General features: G+C 45.6%; 1 non-coding gene across 1 annotated transcript; it reads left to right on the top strand.

The window, feature by feature from the left end:
• The first annotated feature begins 12,599 nt into the window (after window positions 1-12,599).
• Window positions 12,600-12,732, top strand: LOC123387434. The gene has a single exon (XR_006601886.1). It is a non-coding gene; the product is annotated as a small nucleolar RNA SNORA70 (small nucleolar RNA).
• Window positions 12,733-13,622: the final 890 nt, after the last annotated feature.

The following is a 13,622-nucleotide window of genomic DNA, read 5'->3' as shown; positions in this document are numbered from 1 at the left end:
ACATACAGTGGTAGTTTCAGGTGTACAATATAGCGATTCAACAATTCTATACATTACTGAGTGCCCATCACCTAACCTACCCACCTCCCCTGAAATGTAAAAATTTTTTAAAGTTTTTATTCATCTATATTTTCTAAAAAAATTCCATCTATATTTTCTTTGGTTAACATATATCGTTTTTATAATTAGAAAAAGTTATAATAAAATGACTTTTGGAAGTCAGTATCTGTGTTTCTTTCAAGGTTTCTCTGAAATGTTGGTGCTAGACTATACTAAATCAACATATTTATGTTAAGAGATCCCATGTGAACAAAGTATTATTCGCTATGTTAATTCGGATATTTCATTCAACCCTTTAAACCTCTATTGTTAATCCTCATGTAAGAAAAAACTTAATCGGGGCGCCTGGGTGGCTCAGTGGGTTAAGCCACTGCCTTCGGCTCAGGTCATGATCTCAGGGTCCTGGGATCGAGTCCCGCATCGGGCTCTCTGCTCAGCAGAGAGCCTGCTTCCCTCTCTCTCTCTCTGGCTGCCTCTCCGTCTACTTGTGATTTCTCTCTGTCAAATTAATAAATAAAATCTTTAAAAAAAAAAAAAAAAGAAAGAAAAAACTTAATCTCTTCACTAGAAGTAATATACATTAACCGAACACCCCATGTAGATTGTAACTTTTGAACATCAGGAAGTAAGAATATAATAAGGCTATTGATTAATTCGGGAGACACTACCAAAGTACAGTTGACACAATCTCAAAAACATTAATGCCAAATAAAATGTGTTTAGTAACTTGTTACATATGTCTTGAAATTTTCAGACTTAGGGTCTTGAGCTCCGTGGCTCTAGTTTGAAATAGCAAATTTAAAAAGAAAATTATTGGGACACCTGGGTGGCTCAGTTGGTTAAGCAGCTGCCTTTGGCTCGGGTCATGATCCCAGCGTCCTGGGATCGAGTCCCACATCGGGCTCCTTGCTCAGCGGGGAGCCTGCTTCTCCCTCTGCCTCTGCCTGCCATTCTGTCTGCCTGTGCTCGCTCTCTCTCCCTCTCTCTCTCACTGATAAATAAATAAAATCTTTAAAAAAAATAAAAATAAAAAAAATAAAAAGAAAATTATTTATGTACTTTTGAAATGTTTTTAAAACTGTATCCATCTTAACTCAATTATTGCTATTTAATAAAAATGGCTCTTTAAATCACATCACTGCCTCAATAATCTCCAGGATGGTAATAATTGATAATTTTCTATAGTATTCCATAATTAGACACTTGAAACATTTTGGCTTAAAATAAAACCACACTATTTAAAGACTACATAGGACTGATACCTTTCTAAATTAATGATGGAATTATTTTTAAAGCTTCAAAAAGTTAAATTTCAGTATTTTGATGGAGCTCATTGAATTTTTTCAGGCCATATACTACAGAAGTCATGAGAACCATCGCTTACACTTTTATTTGAATGATACTCTGGCTAAAACAAAAAACACAAAAACAATGCCTAAGTATAACTGTCTTTGAGGGTGCTAGATTAACTTAAAATGATTTCTCTGAGAAAACAGAACCATTAAGTGTCATAACTAAAGATTTCACTGAATACTGTCAGCTGGTGAAGGGACATGGTGAGATGAATTAATAAAAGGGGTCTGTGTTTCCCCCACAATATCAGATAATTTAAACATACACACACACAAGCATAAACCTTTCCCTTAAAAAATTTCACTCAGAAAAGTGGCTTCAGGGATGCCTGGGCGGCTCAATTGGTTAAGCATCTGCCTTCAGCTCAGGTCATGATACCAGGGTCCTGGGATCCAGTCCCGCATTGGGCTACTTGCTCAGGCGGGAGCCTCCTTCTTTCTCTGCCTCTGCTTGCCTCTCTGCCTGCTTGTGCTCTGTCTCTGACAAATAAATAAATAAAATCTTTAAAAGAAAAAAAAAAAGTGGCTTCAAACAGAGAAACTGTTGTCTTTCACAGTTTTCAGTTTAAATATATCGTACCCCTCAACATCAGTTTCCAGAGATTCTCAGTTAGATTGCACATAAGAACTTTGTTTTTATGCCTATTTAAAATTTTAAAGCATCCAAATAAATGTACAACTTAAAAAAAAATCTGGTGTGCCTATCTGGCTAAGTGGGTAGAGCCTGCGACCCTTGATCTTGGTTTGGAGTTGTGAGTTCAAGCCCCATTCTGGGTGCATTTCCTTTAAAAAATTTTTTTTTAATTATAAAACATAACAAACACAAAATTTTCTTCCCCTTATTTAGTGGTGTTATCCTTACTTTAGGAATTTTGACTCTGAAGACACTCATTAACCATAATTTTTTAGAACAGAATCTATAACCAAAATTCTAGCAATTCAAGGGACAGTTGATTTGGTCCTTTCCAAGCTTCAAATTACAGTCTTGTTAGCAGGGGGAGAATTCTATTGCTGGCTAGTACTTCAACAGCCTCTAGACAGCTTTTCATATACTAAGAGCTCCTAATAGGAATCTGGCACCAACTCAAAATTCCCACCAGGAAGAAAGATCTCCCTTCCTTAGGACCCACTGCGTGGCTCCGCCCAGAGCCTTGACCCGACCTGACCTCAGACTCTGCGTGGTCGATGGTGCACTCGCACCTGCGGGCAAGTTAGCACTGTCCAACAACTTCAGAGCCCAAATGACCATAAAATGTGAAGCTGCAAGTGCCACGCCAGTCTTTAGGAGCCCCCAAGGTGCCTTGTTCGCGAACAAGCTCCCTCTTTCAAACCTCGCATCTGTAAGGATCTGAAGGTACATTACACGCTAAACGAATATAGGAAGGCAATTACTCCACCAGCGAAACGAAGGTCCTTCAAAAGGAAGGAGGCAAGGAAACAAAGCTCGGGACTGGAGACGTGGCAGACCTCCATGCCCTGCCAAGGGACCCTTACTTAACCTCAACCTGTTGGATTTCAGAAACGGGCTCGCATGGAAGTGGATTATACAGCAAGTTAAAAGAGCTGGGGGGGGGGGGGGGGAGGCGCTGGCTTTTTTAAGAACCCACAACCCTGGCAGTCATTTCCCCCACACTCCTAAGGGAAGAGAAAAGGAAAATAAAACCAAAGGCACCTTGAGAAAGGGTAAAAGCTGTTGCTATGGTTACCACTCTCCAAGCTGAAGTCAGCCCAGGGAGACCGAGCTGCACGCCCAGGCCCTTTCTTTGTCCGCAGCCACACACCGAGGACAAGCCTAGCGGCCAGCCCCGCCGCCCCCAGCAGAGGCTTGCCTCAGCGGCCCGGGCAGCGTTCCAAGTAAAGGACACCTCTATTTCGGCTTAGTGAGCAAGAACTGCGGGCAGCGCCTGACGGAAGGCAGCCCGGCCACCACCCGGTCCCGCGGCCAGGGCTGTACCCCCCATGGCTGGGTGAAGGTGCCACCACACGGCAGGCACCCGAGCCGGGCAGGAGCCGGGCCAAACATGGCGCACGCAGGAAGGGAAGGGAGCCAGCCAGACACGGCCCGACCTCATCCCTTCGCCACAAAGGAAGGCTAAGCTCGAGGAAACCCCTCAAGAAGCTACAGTTCCCCCGAGTGGGAGCTGAGCAAACAGTGAGTAGGGCGCAGGCGAGATGCTCAGACGCACTTCACATCAAAGACGCTACCGCAAGCAGCGCGGAGAACACAGTTCGGCAGAGACGACCTGCTGCGCAGGCGCGCAGAGCAACGATTCGAGCGCTACGGACCTGCCCCTCCCCCCCTTCCAAAGGCCAGGGGAGTTGCCCCAACGCGCTGGCGCGACGACGGAACGTGGGGGGAGGGGGGAGAAAAAAAAAAAAAAACCTGTTCCCTTCATTGTGAGAGCGAACCGCCCCGCCCCGCACGGCGCGCGCGCACGTCCCACTCTCACACTTGCACACGCGCGCGCCGAGCTTGCCGCCCTACCCGGCGCGCATGCTCCGGGAAGGAGGCGGTGGCTGAGCCTGCGGCTTTTTTTTTTTTTTTTTTTTTTTTGCTGGTTCCCTGAGAAGTTTCTGGAAAGACGGAGGCCAGGGGAAGCTGGGGGATGGGAACCGCAGGGAAGCGAGCGTCTAAGAGAAAGCGAAACGTCCAAAACACACCGCCACCTCCCCGCGTCCATCCATCACGCCATGGCCACAGCAAAGCCCAAGACCACCGAGACCCTCAAACGTCGGGGGGAAAAGCATGGAAACTGCAGCAGACCCGAACTGCCTGTGCCTAGCCCCGAGGCCTCTAACCACGGGGAGAAGGGAAAGGGCAGGGGGAGCGATGAAAACCCTAAAACGCTCACTGGAGGTTTGCGTGGTGGAGTGAAAGCCGACATCCGCCCTCTGGAGCTGCCCGCGCACTCGTGGGCCGCCCGTGGCTCTTCTCTGGCTCTCGAGCGTGGGCTCTGCATTGGGATTCTACGCGGCTGCCGAAGTACTACTCTGGGGCTCCTTGACCCGTTTCCTTAATTTCCCCCCGTTTTGGGGGGGAGGGGATGTCCTTTGCTTCCCCCTTCCTGTCTTCACTTTGGTGGCCAAGAGCTAAAGCTGCGGGTGTGGAGACCCTAGGAAAGGGCTGCTCCCTTCCCGCGCCAGCCCGAGAAGCGTCCCGGGCGGGCAGGGGTCGCCCGTCTGTTGTGCGAAGCCGAGGTCTCTCTTTGTACCGTTCAGTGTGAGCCTCCGGCCGTGGGGCACGTTTGGAAGCGCAAAGGCAGCGCCCGCACAAAGGCGCCGCCTCGTTTGCGGACTCGAGGAGCGGCCGACGCGGAGAGGGAAGGCGTGCGGCGTCAAGGCGCGCCGGTGCCCAGGGAGGGTCACCCGGGCAGCCACCCTGAGAGAGCCCGAGAGGGCACTGCCGTGCTGCCAGGACCGGTGGGGGGGGTGTGTGTCCGCGGCGCCTTTTATTTCCCCACAGGCGCCCGCTCTCGGACAGGCGCGGCTGCCATTTTGTGGCGCGGCCGCCATTTCGCGGAGCCAAGGGGGCAGGGCGGCGGGGGAGGGGCGCGCGCCGCCGCGGCCTGCGGGCTTGGGGGGCGGGGCGGGCAGGCGGGGCTGGCGGAGGTGCCCGGGCAGCCCCCGAGCCGCGAAGGCGAGCGCGTCCCCTTTGTTCTTCGCCTCTGGGCTCTCGGGCGCCGCCGCCCCGGAGCCGCGCTGAGTGCGCGCGGCGTTGTGCCCCCGACCGGCGGCCGAGGGGCGTGCGCACAGTCCCAAATCCCTTCTGGCCTCCGAGCCTGTCCAAGTCGGCGCTCGTCACCCCCACCCCCGCTCTGGGAAAGGAGTGCATTTTATTTGGCCGTGCCCCGAACGCCACCGTGGGAAGCCGTATTCGCCCTGAGAATGAAGGCGCTTTCCGGGAGCCTCGCGCGGGAGGGGCGCGGATGGGCTTGGACGGGCTTGGACGCCGCTGCCTCGAGCCGCAGAGGCGCCCTGCAAATAGCAAAATGCCGAGCTTCGAGCGCTGGGAGACCCGACCGAGGTGCCGAGCACCGGCGTAACCGAGAGGTCGGGCTCTTTAAAAAAAAAAAAAAAAAGAAAGAAAGAAAGAAAAAAATGTCTTTGAAGTGCTGTCATCAGTAGGAGAACCGAGACGTCGGTGTTCATTGGCTGGCTGCGAAGCACGCACTGCGCAACTGGTTTCTGATAGGTTTTATAGCCCATTATTTCGATCTGAGCCATAAACTGGAACAATAGATTGGAATATTTTATTTCTGTCTGTTGAGAACATCTTCCATTTAACTTCTTTTTGGAGCCCCTTATGAGTATGTAAATAGCAAATCGACTCAGTAAAATAACTATGTGCCTTCCAGGGTCATTTCACATCCTGAAAGAGCTATTGTTTTTCTGATTTCAAGGGAATATTTAAATGTGAATCTTGGCAATTTAATGTTAACTTTGCGGCTGGAATCAACAAAGCCAGGAAATTCAAGAGTAATGTTGCTATATTTGTCTTCCAGCCTTACTTTTTGTGCAAGGTATTTTTGTTTAATGTGGGGCTTTTTTTTTATTATTATTCTGGAACATAGAAAAAATAAAAAATAATGAGGTTGGGTGGGGTATTTTGTTTTTGTTTTGTTTTTCCTAAGTTTTGTTTTTCTTCACAGCAGCGTGAGTTCATAACCGAGCCAACCTTTTCTGGCTCAAGTCTTTTTTGGTGCTGCAGCTACAGTAGGGCTTTTTTCTCTCCCCTTACTATGTATAATTACAGGGGTTTGGTTATCTATTTCAGTAACAGGGGCGTTAAGCTCGTAATGATAGGATGAAGAGTTTAAAAAATATTTTTTCGAGGGAACGGATCAAGATTTGATCGCTTCCAGATGAAAGAAACATCTGAGGAGTGGTTGTTAGATCCCAAATTTTGTCTTAGTTTCAATATGACTGAAAGCACTTTCTGGAATTTTTAAATTTTTTAAACTCATCTCAATATTTTATAAAGAACAGTATTGTATATTTTTGTTATGGAGAGTTTATGAAAATTGTTTTGAAAATGCTGTTACTTTTTGCCTGCACAACCAAAATTAAGTAGTATGAAACTATTTTATTGGGCATTAGGACAGATTATCCTAATAATACAGACAAAACATTATGCCTTCAGCACCCAGGCAGCTGAAACTAGAGAAGGATTGCACAATCCTTTCACTTTGTACAGATGTAGAGGATCTATTTAACAATTCTAATTCCTAGAATTTGTTTTTATTTATAAAGCATTCTTATTTCACACCTTTGTTAAACTTAATGCTAAAAGCACATCCTTTTTTTGTACAAAATATTTTCAATTTGTATTTAGAGTGGGTGGTATTTTGCACTGTTCTCTCCCACATGATCAATGGCAAATATTTGCAGAACAGTTGAACAGAAATTCAGGAAAACTCCTTTCTGACCCGAATGTTGGCCTCAAAACATTTTCCAGCTTCCTAAGCCAAAAAGCCCAAACAGTATTAAACAGGTGGACTTTAAACATGTAGAAGGCCATGTTCAAATAAACATTCCGAATTACAACAATTTTATGATCTGCCCTTGGAGTAAAAATGCTTTGTATGTAGTCCTAGGACTGGTTTCCTTTTGTCAAACAATAAAGGACTAGAGAATTCCACCATCACCAACCCATTGTTCCTGTAGTTTTTCTTTCTTTTTCCAACTGTGCTTTTGAACTAATTTGTAGCATTTTGTGTTCCCTGAGAGAGACTGGATGTTAACCAGAACCTTTAATTATACCAAGATCCTTTAGCCAGGGCAGCATCTCCGTGGCATGTGCTAGGCCCCTTGGGCTTGTTTTTTTTTTGTTTGTTTGTTTGTTTGTTTGTTTTTCATTTAGTGAAGATTGTGTGCAGCCTTTCTAAACAACGTAGAAATACTGAAGCTCTCTAGCCATTGTTCCAGGAAAGGACAGCTTTTCATGCCAATTCTAGCATAGGAGGGAATTTAAAACAGTAACCGTAATGACCTTTTCCTGGTAAGGATAATTTAAACTCTTTTAGAGACTTTAGTAATATGGGAAGTTCTTCAAAATATTTTTGGCAGCGGTGAAACACTCGCACATGGTGTAATAGCCTCTCTGCTTTGAGGCAAAACTCAGAAGTTCAGCATTTCAGAAGTATTGGAGTTCAAAGAAAATCTTTGCAGCCAATAGTATGTTTCTTAAAAAAGTAGAAACACGGGGTGCCTGGGTGGCTCAGTGGCTTAAGCCTCTGCCTTCGGCTCAGGTCGTGATCTCAGGGTCCTGGGATCGAGCCCTGCATCGGGCTCTCTGCTCGGCATGGAGCCTGCTTCCTTCTCTCTCTCTGCCTGCCTCTCTGCCTACTTGTGATCTCTGTCTGTCAAATAAATAAATAAATTCTTTAAAAAAAAAAAAAGTAGAAACACATCTATGAAAATAAAAAAGACTCCTGGAACAACCCAACATTTATCTTGTCCGAGTATACATGGTCATCCCTGTAACAAGATTCTATCCTGATAATTGTGCAGATTATATGAAACCTGTAGATTTATCGTTTGGTGTCATGGTTTAAATGGCCTGTATAGACATCAAAAAGACGTCTAAAAAGTCAAGATCTTTATTACTTTGTTTATTTAACAAATAATTTTTGAGCATCAACTTTGTGCCAAGTACTTGGGATATTATATCACTGAAGAAAGTAATCAGATCTCTGTTCTCATGAAGCTGAATTGGCTTGGGGAGGGGAGTGTAGGGGTGCCGGTGGGAGGGGGAGAAAGACCAATAAGGCTAGAAGCAGGAGCCTGTGAGGAGAAAGGGTTGGCTTCACTGGCTAAGGGGATCCTGGATTTATTTTGAAGGTAAACCCAGAGGGCCTTGATGATGGATTGAACAGAGTCGATAAAAAGAGTCAAGAGACAAGCCTGAGGTATTTGACCTGAGCAACTAGAGAGATCAAGTTGCCATCAACTGAACTAGGGAACACTGGCTAGAACCATTTTGCAGAGCAGTATTAAGATCTCAGTTTTAAGTATGTTCAGTGTGAGGTATTAGATGTTCAGTTGGAGGCATCAGGTAGGCTGCTGGATATGAGTTCAGGAAGAAGTCCAGAAGATCTATATTTTTATATATTATTTAGGAGATAAATTGTATATGTGTATATTGTATCTATGTGACTGTGTGCACTTGAGAGAAAGGGAGAGAGAGACAGCAAGTAAACCAGAGGGAAGGAGAGTTTGGAGTTGCCAGCATGTGAATGGAATTTGATGTCTGAAACTGGATGATGTCACCAAGGGAAACCAGCAGGGAAAAAAAAAAATACCCAGGAAAACCCTGGGGCACTTTGACACTGAAGAAAGAGGTCTCCGCAATTATCATAGGATCCCTCTGATATGAGAAATTTGAGAGGCAGGGTGGGAGTTTTGGGGGGTAGGGAAGGGGAAAAAAACACGCTGGGAGGGAGATAAACCTTAAGATACTCTTAATCTCACAAAACAAAGTGAGGGTTGCTGGGGGGTAGGGGGTGTGTAGGGATAGTGGTTGGGTTATGGACATCGGGGAGGGTGTGTGCTACGGCGAGTGCTGTGAAGTGTGTAACCCTGATGATTCATAGACCTGTACTCCTGGGGAAAATAATATATGTTAATAAAAATAATTTAAAAAAAAGAAGGAGGTCTCAGAAGTGAGGAACTTGCAAAGCGGGTCGGGGAGGAGGAAAACCCAGAGAGGGTAGTGCCTGGGAAGGCAGAGGAAGAAACTGAAGAAGGGCGTGATCAGACTTATCAACTGTGGAATGCAACCAAAAGGTTAAAATGAGGAAGGAGGACTGACTGTTGGAGCACCGCAGAGGTCACTGGTGACCTTGACAAGAGACATTTGGGTGGAGTAGTGGGGCCAGAGCTTGACTGGACTAGATTGAAGGAAAAAAAAAAAAAATCAGTGACTCTGAAGTCACTTTGGGAAAATTACTGCTGTAGACTTAGAGGGGAAGGTACCAGGGCTGGTAATGGTAGAAAGTACATTTTGTTTCAGAAAGTTCCTGGGTCAGTGCAAGAATCAGGAACTCAAAACCTTCAGGCTTCTGGAAGAATTATTACACCCTCAGGATATGGTCTGCTTCTCGCCTTGTATCTGTTCCATAACGACATGAATAATACACAGTTTCTTTGGAAAAAGACTACTACTTTTCTATAAAGTCTGCAGATCCTTATTTTTAAATTTATGTTTTTATTATGTTCAGTTAGCCACTGTATAGTACTTTAGTTTTTTTTTTTTTTTAAGATTTTATTTATCTATTTGACAGAGATCACAAGTAGGCAGAGAGGCAGGCAGAGAGAGAGAGGTGGAAGCAGGCTCCCTGCCGAGCAGAGAGCCCGATGCTGGGCTCGATCCCAGGACCTTGAGACCATGACGTGAGCCAAAGGCAGAGGCTTAACCCACTGAGCCACCCAGGCACCCCATACTTAGTTTTTGATGTAGTGTTCAACTGATTCATTAGTTACATGTAACACCTAATGCTGATCACAGCATGTGCCCTCCTTAATGCCCATCACCCTGTTACCCTCTCCCCCCCACACCCCTCCCCTCTGAAACCTGCACTTTGTTTCCCAGGGTCCGCAGTCTCTCATGGTTCGTCTCTCTCTCTCTGATACACTCTGCAAATTCTGAACGTGGAGTTTAGTCGGTACTTGGAAGAATTTGGTCAGTAGGACAAAGAATGTAGCAGAGAGCTTTTCCTGGAATTTATATAACCATCAGTGCTCACAAGTAGTCTCAGGTGATTCAGCCAGTCATGCAATGCTTAGAGATGCAACAAAGCAGACTTTGCCCTGGTTTCTCAAGTGTATACCCCAATAATCCCTGATGACTCTGCAGATTTTGTTGGACTTCCTGTAAATGATGGCAAATTGGCTCTGTCACAGGAATGGTAATGTCTTAAGAGCGAACTGCCCTGGTGTTTCCTTTCAATAGGTTTCCCTGCACCTGTCTTCTCTGAATCTGCTCTAGTCACAGCAGTCCCCAGCGAATGACAGTTAACTAGACTGGCTGCTTTATTTGAAGATGTATTTATCATCCTGGGCTTGAGCTCCACTGTTAGAATCCTGTCCATGGATAAACATAGATCAGTTAAAAAAAATTTTTTTAAGATTTTATTCATTTACTTCTGCAAGAAGGGAGAGCAGCAGGCAGAGGGAGAGGGAGAAGCAGGCTCCCGCTGAGCGAGGAGCCCGATGCGGGGCTCCATCCCAGGACCCTGGGATCAGAATCCAGGCCAAAAGCAGCGGCCTAACCAACTGAACCACACAGGTGCCCCAAATTTTTTATTTTCAATCACATTACCTTATTTCTTAGAGGCGCATGTGATAAAATACAGATATAAAGTATTATGTGTACTTTATTCTGAACTATTAATGCTGAATAGTCACTGAGACCATCTCTATTAGGAAGTATTTCTCAATTTGGGTGGCTCAGTTGGTTAAGCATCTGCCTTCGGCTCAGGTTCTCCCCAGGGTCTTGGGACTAAGTCCCCAGATTGGGCTCCGTGATCGGCTAAGAGCCCAGAGCCTCTGCAGGCCCCCTTCCTTGAACTCTCACTCTCTCTCTCTCTCTCTCTGTCAAATAAATAAAATCTTAAAGTGGAAGTATTTTTTAATTTGGATGCAGCCTAGAATATCATACAGTTGTTTGTGTTTCCTAATACTCATGAAATGATGCACTGGCTAGCTTATGTAGTCTTAAACTGTTTTTCCCTTGTCCCAGAACACAATGTGCTTCTGTCAGTTACCCTGATTTTTTCTGTAGTGATTCATTTGGCGCCTGACATTCTCCCTACAGCAGAATGTCAGAATCCTAGGGCATTCTGGTACATCTACCTTGTGGAACTTTCTCACACCTCCTGAAACTCACTGATGTAGAACTTAAATATAGCTGAGGAACAAAAGGCCATTTCCTTCGAAAACCAGTTATTTGACGTGAGATTTATTTCCGGTGATATGAGGGCATCAGTAGCTGGCACAGAGGATATATCATGAATATTTGACTTCCTTCAGAGGTCCAAGAGTACTACATTTTTAAAAAGACATATCTCTTTTCTTCTTATTTATTTATTCTTTAGTAGGCTCTATGCCCCATGTGGGGCTTGAACTCATGACCCCAAGATCAAGAGTTACGTGCTCAACCATAGGGAGCCAGCCAGGCACCCCCATATCTCCTTTCTTATTTTGAAAAAGTGTAACATCTATTATATTGGAGATATTGAAATTATTTGCACAAATATCATGGTAGATGTTGTTTTGTTTTTTAAAGATTTCATTTGTTTATTAAAGAACGCACATGAGAGAGCATGAGCAGGGGAGGGGGAGGATGCAGAAGGGCAGAGGGAGAGGAAGATGCAGACTCCCCTTGGAGCAGGGAGCCCGATGTGGGACTCAACCCCAGGACCCTGGGATCATGACCTGAGCCGAAGGCAGAGGCTTTAACCCACTGAGCCACCCAGGCGCCCGCCATGCTGGATGTTTCTAACCATTGGTCATATTTCTACCTTTTGGAGAAAAACAGAACAAGTTTTTGGGTTTTTGTTTTTCTTGACAAATCCTCTGAATATTTGAACTTTTTATTAAAAAAAAAAAAAAAGACTTTATTTCTTTATTTGGCACAGAGAAAGTGTGCACGAGCAGAGAGCAGCAGCCAGAGGGAAAGAGAGAAGCAGCCTCCCAGCTGAGCAGAGAGCCCAACATGGGGCTTGAACCCACGACCCTGAGATCATGACCTGGGCCAAAACCAAGAGTTGGACGCTTAACCAACTAAGCCACCAAGGCACTCCTACAATACCTTTTTATAACTCTGCTTATACAGTAGACAATTGATGTGGGCAGGAGAGTTTGACTGGATCTATGTTCTTTTTTTTTTTTTTTTTTTTTTTTTTTTTTTTTTTTTTTTTTATTTTATTTATTTGACAGAGAGAGATCACAAGTAGGCAGAGAGGCAGGCAGAGAGAGAGGAGGAAGCAGGCTCCCTGCCGAGCAGAGAGCCCGATGTGGGACTCGATCCCAGGACCTGAGATCATGACCTGAGCCGAAGGCAGCGGCTTAACCCACTGAGCCACCCAGGCGCCCTGGATCTATGTTCTTAAGTAGGGGAGAAGGAATGCAGTGCCTGCATACAGGAAGGAACTGGCTTTGGATGAGCATATAAAATGGTTCATCTGTCTGCAGCCAATTAAGCCGAATGTGCTCTTTCCCCATGGGGCCCAGTGTGCAATGGCTGTAAACAGTGCCCTCCTTGGTAGTATGTGCAGCCTGTTGCCTGTATGAGTTGCTTCAAGGGACCTTGGAGACAGTGGACATTCGTATCTGACCTCATGCTCTCCCCCGTCCAGGCCCCAGACAGTAAAGCAGGTGCCTTTGGAAAGCCTTAGGGCACAGTGATCAGGGTCCACATCCACCAGGTCATCACGTCCATCCGTGTCAACCTGCAGAACAAGTGACTGAGCTACCAAGAGGCATGTGATTGAGGCTCTAACCAGGGCAAAGTTCAAATTCCCTGGCCACAGCAGGAAGAGCCACATCTTCAAGAAGTGGGGTTTTACTGGGTTTATTGTGAATGGATGTACAGACATGGTGGCTGAAAAGCCCATCCTGGGTGGCCATGGAGTCAAATACACCACTAATGGTGGCCCCTCTGAATAAACGGCATGCCCTGAGCTCATGAGAACCTCGGCATCACCCCCTGCTTATTCATGCCCATCAATAAATCCTACTTCTGGTCCAAAAACAATAGATAGCTAGATCGCTAGGTAGAAAGAAATAGTTCACCCAGTGGAAGACCAGAAGCCAGGATACAGGCACGCAAATGCCACGAGCTATGGTTGAACGAGTGTGTCCAAGAGATGCCACTTAGGCTGAGATACCATCAGGAAACACAAGTGATCCACGCTACATTTTTCCAACTTAATAGGAGACTGATGACAGAGTACACCGGCCGAAAGGTTTGGATTTACTTCCTGTGTTCTTGGGCATGTCCTTTAAACGTTTTTGGCAGGATCTTGGTGTGGTTTATGTGCCACCAAATGGTCATTACCTAAAATAGTGCCTGGCAAACAGTAGTTGTTCAATAAACATTCACCAAATTGGTTTCAGGAACTATCTATCAAATATCCATACCGCACATGCCACATCTATCCCACAGGGCTGTGTTGAAGATCCCATAAAAGGAGAGAACCGATGTGAAAA

The sequence above is a fragment of the Mustela putorius genome, unplaced genomic scaffold (genome assembly GCF_011764305.1).
Source record: "Mustela putorius furo isolate JIRA1106 unplaced genomic scaffold, ASM1176430v1.1 tig00003853_pilon_pilon_pilon, whole genome shotgun sequence".
In the NCBI taxonomy this organism is placed as follows: Eukaryota; Metazoa; Chordata; class Mammalia; order Carnivora; family Mustelidae; genus Mustela; species Mustela putorius.
Note: the sequence above shows the minus strand (reverse complement) of the source record. Positions and strands in the feature narration are given on the sequence as shown.